This window comes from Pleuronectes platessa, chromosome 15 (assembly GCF_947347685.1).
Source record: "Pleuronectes platessa chromosome 15, fPlePla1.1, whole genome shotgun sequence".
Classification (NCBI taxonomy): domain Eukaryota; kingdom Metazoa; phylum Chordata; class Actinopteri; order Pleuronectiformes; family Pleuronectidae; genus Pleuronectes; species Pleuronectes platessa.
The window spans coordinates 16556210-16561955 of record NC_070640.1 but is presented as its reverse complement, the minus strand read 5'-3'; the positions used below and the strand labels follow the sequence as shown (position 1 = coordinate 16561955).

The 5746-nt window shown below is 40.5% G+C and overlaps 1 long non-coding RNA gene across 1 annotated transcript; it reads right to left on the bottom strand.

Annotated features, from left to right (window-relative positions):
* Window positions 1-1996: 1996 nt before the first annotated feature.
* On the bottom strand, window positions 1997-5140 carry LOC128457187 (uncharacterized). The gene is made up of 5 exons (XR_008341913.1): window positions 5043-5140; window positions 4452-4634; window positions 3820-3906; window positions 2913-3692; window positions 1997-2678 (listed from the first exon to the last, which is right to left on the bottom strand). It is a non-coding gene; the product is annotated as an uncharacterized LOC128457187 (long non-coding RNA).
* Window positions 5141-5746: the final 606 nt, after the last annotated feature.

Sequence of the window (5746 nt, the reverse complement as noted above, 5' to 3'; positions counted from 1 at the left end):
TGATAAAGTTCATAATGAATACATAGATTAATTAAATACTTAATACATGCATAAATTATAGTCAAATGAAAGCAACCCCTCACTGTCTTTGGGTGCATCCACTCATTTGTTATTCTTATCTGCAGCCCGGAGCTGTTTTTGTGATTTTAATGGACATTTCAACCCAGTCTCATCAGAAAACGTTCAATGGCAACGTTGGTCCACTTGGAACGACGTTACCATCTCACAATCTGGCCTCTCAGATTGTGAGATGGTAACATTTAGTCCTCCCATTGTTTTGCATTGGCGTGTTCTCACGTCACGTGACTCTCAAGCTCCCGTCTGTGGAGAGGAAAACATGGCGGAGATTCCCTGTTTTTTCAGATAAAAATATAATTTTGTAACTTAGTTTGGGCATAAAAATACATTCTGAAACCATTTCTAGCGAGAAATGTGCTCTTTGCTTCCACAGTCTTCAGCCAGTTCATGCTTATGATAAATATTTTAATAGTTATCACGCATGTTTTTATCGTTGCTATGATGGTTGCCATGCCACCACGGCGCAGCTTGGTGTTTAAATCACAGTCCCTGCGTGGTGTCCTTCAGTGATCGTGAATGTTATTCATGTTATATAATAGTAATATTTGAGGCTAGATTACATCTCTAATGAGAAGGATCCTGCGAGTCTGTTTATACCGAGGCCGGCCCGAGTGCGCGACCGGCCCGAGTGCGCGAGCGGACATGACGTGTGGCTGTCGTAAAAACCCTATTTGTAAACAACCAGTCCTTTAACTCGGGGCTGCGTCGTAAACACGGAGCGCTTGGAAGACCACGATGTCATCTTCCTTCTGTCAGGTAAGTAGTTTATTGTTTTTAAAGATCGTTACGATCTAGGGTTACAGTCCGAGTGCGGATAGAGTCCGTCAATCCACACTATGGACGCTGTTCATCAGCTAATACGCCATTGTTAGCCACATGCTTCAGCCCACGGTAGCCTGTGCTACCTGGGAGGTGAATACATGGTTGTGGAAACCAGTTCAAGACGTTTAGCTCATCATTGAGGGACGCTACAATATAAATATAAACATGAATTTGATTTATGAATGCTTTAGATTGATAAGGAGTGTATTTCTCTACCATTACTCCACAATATCAGATCAATTTGGTTTAATGTATAGTATGCAATATGACAATGTTTTCATGTTATGGAGTTGCGATTCATTTTATAAAACAATTGCTATGTTCTGTTTTTTAATCAAGGAGGATCAAAGTGAAGCTACAGGAGTTTCATTAACGTCAACAACTTGGACCGAACAGTTTGTTTTGCTTGATGAAGAGCAGGAAGGGCAGCCTGGAGAGAAAGAGAAGCCGGGTTGAGCCCACTACCATCATCCACGTACCACGAGGAAGATGAGGGAGAGAAATGATCCTAGCATTAAAGAGGTACTTTTAAGTTATATACCAGAAAAACCACACTGAAAGAATTTTGATCAATCATGCTTCCCTGCTGTGATTGTTTAACTGGGAAAACAACTTTTTCCACAGGAAGGAATACAATTTAAGGAATACATGTGCAAAGTTTTCCTCTGTTATGTATAATGATGACCCCCATCAAACATAATGTTAGCAATATTTACACCTTTTAATTTATACTGTTTATTTCTGTCTACATGTGTGAATTTGCCTTCATTAGTTTCAGAAAATAGCGATGATGTATCGGTCAGTGGGCGGCTGCACGAGACTCCGCAAACTAGTCTGTAAGCAAAGTAGACGAAGGCATCGAGGTTGCGGCCTGCCATCATTGTTATTTTGCTTAAGGGACTGAATATGTTTCATGCAGAAATATTAGCATTTCCCTTATATCTACCAAAACTGCTTGTTTCACAGACTGCAGTTTTGTTTTGGTCTGATGTGGTGTGCTAATACAACCGTATCTGCAATGGGTTGTGGGGCATTAACATTTGTAACTCTAATTTTGTTTTGACAGACTGTGAAAAGTCATCTGTTGCTATCCTCTGTGTTGATTTCTTTAATTTTAAGAATGTTTCTCATAAGACCTTATCAGATTGCATTGTGAAACATCTGGGTCACCTAATTTTAGTGTAAACAAGAGGGTGAACTCTTGACTAATGACTACAAACTTGATGTTACACATCTTAAACAATGATATGGGCGCCACTTAGACAACCAGACCTGTGTGCTTTGCTGTGACTATAAATGACTGGAACCTCAGATAAAGAAAGTTATTTTCTGACTTCCATAACTGAGGCATTCTCTACAGAATGTAATGTGCCCATTCTACTTCAGATCCATTGGATCATTGTTTGTTTATGTTGCTTAAAGAAGAGCATTCACTGCTTTAATGTAATCAGCATCTTATCTGCCAATATCATGGTGTAGAAGTGCAAGGAAATACCATTATGTTATGATCAATGTCATTTATTGTGCACAAACATTATATTAAGGCATCTGCTGGAAATGATATGATCAACAATTCTCATGCAAACAAGACTTAAAAAACGCCACAAATAGTGTTTTGGAGAGGGGGGTTTCAGAGGGAGGGGGCAGCTCTGGAGAAAGGTCTGTCAATCCAGGTCTGCTGCTTGGTGTGATGGAGACATGAGGTTAGCATCAGGAGCGGAGGCTGCAGGAGGGACCGTGGAGCTGAGGCACACCTGTACTGCTTCTCTTCAGAAGAACTGAAGGACACAAACAAACCATAGTGTTAAATTATGAAGATGGTTCCCTCTGATTTTTTTTTTTTAAACATAAACGTCAGACAGGCCACTAAAAACTAAAAATGCTGAAGCTAACAGCTACCACACAGCAAGCTAATGCCTTCCTAAGGCTGCCAGGGAGTAGCATGAGTAGCATTGTAGCAAGAGAGTGTAGCTAATCACAGCCCTCACAGTTCTTCATCAGTGGAGAAGTACCTCGCCATGTTTTCATCTTCAGAGGAGTCATCTAAAGACTGTGCTGCTGTTCCAGAATATGTCAGGCCCGCTGCAGCCTGCTGGGCTTGAACTCTGAGCATGCAGAGTAGGCCCTCACGTCCCCTCTCAGTAAATGATCAGTACTGCCTGAGAATATATGATAAAAGACAAAAACATCTCAATTGTGCGTTTGTGTGTATGTATACATACACACATACAAGGCTTTCTTTTCTACAGAAATATTTTTCCTGAGTTGATGACTCTGCTTATTGCCATCTAGAATGTGAAACCAAATATATGTTTTGGTGTACCCATACAAGATGTCCAATGTAACACCAATAAAATCCAATCTACTACACTACGGTTTTAATGCCTCTGCAATAGCGAGTCGCCGGAGGCATAACTGCATGTTTTCGGATTGTCTAACTTTGTATTTGTCTTAAAGTAAAAAGGTCAAGGCCACACTGACCTCATCTTATGGTTTCAGTTGTCAAGAGATACAGTGTCATTTATATGAGAGAAAATATGTAGAAATATGTAGACGGACACTGCACTGGTTAGCGGAGTCACACAACGCAGTGCGGTAATTCTAGTGTAGTTTTTTTGTAATAAATGGGTTATCTATTTTTACAATCTACAAAAAGTTATCTATACATTTGGTCACAGAATGTTACACAAATAAATTGGCATTAAAGTTGGCATCTTGCTGTCTGGCCAGTCTGACGATGCAGCTGAAGCGTCCATCAAGGGCTTTCTGCAGGTAATTTTGATTGTTTGTTTCTTGTGAAGAGGAGAATAACATGAATTCGTACCGATATCAGTTTATAATCAAACCTTTTTGTGTTGACCTTGTTTAAACAGAGTCAAAGGACATTGTACAACAATGACACACATTTTCCCACAGTACCTGTCGTTCACTACTGAACTTCTGACACCCATTACTGGACTGTGTCTTCCTGTAGAGTGGTGATGTTCTCAACGTTCTTTTCACAGTCTGTCAAAACAAAATTAGAGTTACAAATGTTAATGCCCCACAACCCATTGCAGATACGGTTGTATTTGCACACCACATCAGACCAAAACAAAACTGCAGTCTGTGAAACAAGCAGTTTTGGTAGATATAAGGGAAATGCTAATATTTCTGCATGAAACATATTCAGTCCCTTAAGCAAAATAACAATGATGGCAGGCCGCAACCTCGATGCCTTCGTCTGCTTTGCTTACAGACTAGTTTGCGGAGTCTCGTGCAGCCGCCCACTGACCGATACATCATCGCTATTTTCTGAAACTAATGAAGGCAAATTCACACATGTAGACAGAAATAAACAGTATAAATTAAAAGGTGTAAATATTGCTAACATTATGTTTGATGGGGGTCATCATTATACATAACAGAGGAAAACTTTGCACATGTATTCCTTAAATTTACTTGCCTTCCTGTGGAAAAAGTTGTTTTCCCAGTTAAACAATCACAGCAGGGAAGCATGATTGATCAAAATTCTTTCAGTGTGGTTTTTCTGGTATATAACTTAAAAGTACCTCTTTAATGCTAGGATCATTTCTCTCCCTCATCTTCCTCGTGGTACGTGGATGATGGTAGTGGGCTCAACCCGGCTTCTCTTTCTCTCCAGGCTGCCCTTCCTGCTCTTCATCAAGCAAAACAAAGTGTTCGGTCCAAGTTGTTGACGTTAATGAAACTCCTGTAGCTTCACTTTGATCCTCCTTGATTAAAAAACAGAACATAGCAATTGTTTTATAAAATGAATCGCAACTCCATAACATGAAAATATTATTGTCATATTGCATACTATACATTAAACCAAATTGATCTGATATTGTGGAGTAATGGTAGAGAAACACACTCCTTATCAATCTAAAGCATTCATAAATCAAATTCATGTTTATATTTATATTGTAGCGTCCCTCAATGATGAGCTAAGCGTCTTGAACTGGTTTCCACAACCATGTATTCACCTCCCAGGTAGCACAGGCTACCGTGGGCTGAAGCATGTGGCTAACAATGGCGTATTAGCTGATGAACAGCGTCCATAGTGTGAATTGACGGACTCTATCCGCACTCGGACTGTAACCCTAGATCGTAACGATCTTTAAAAACAATAAACTACTTACCTGACAGAAGGAAGATGACATCGTGGTCTTCCAAGCGCTCCGTGTTTATGACGCAGCCCCGAGATAAAGGACTGGTTGTTTACAAATAGGGTTTTTACGACAGCCACACGTCATGTCCGCTCGCGCACTCGGTCCGCTCGCGCACTCGGGCCGGCCTCGGTATAAACAGACTCGCAGGATCCTTCTCATTAGAGATGTAATCTAGCCTCAAATATTACTATTATATAACATGAATAACATTCACGATCACTGAAGGACACCACGCAGGGACTGTGATTTAAACACCACGCTGCGCCGTGGTGGCATGGCAACCATCATAGCAACGATAAAAACATTCGTGATAACTATTAAAATATTTATCATAAGCACGAACTGGCTGAAGACTGTGGAAGCAAAGAGCACATTTCTCGCTAGAAATGGTTTCAGAATGTATTTTTATGCCCAAACTAAGTTACAAAATTATATTTTTATCTGAAAAAACAGGGAATCTCCGCCATGTTTTCCTCTCCGCAGACGGGAGCTTGAGAGTCACGTGACGTGAGAACACGCCAATGCAAAACAATGGGAGGACTAAATGTTACCATCTCACAATCTGAGAGGCCAGATTGTGAGATGGTAACGTTGTTCCAAGTGGACCAACGTTGCCATTGAACGTTTTCTGATGAGACTGGGTTGGGACATTTACATCAAAATGACTTATCCAG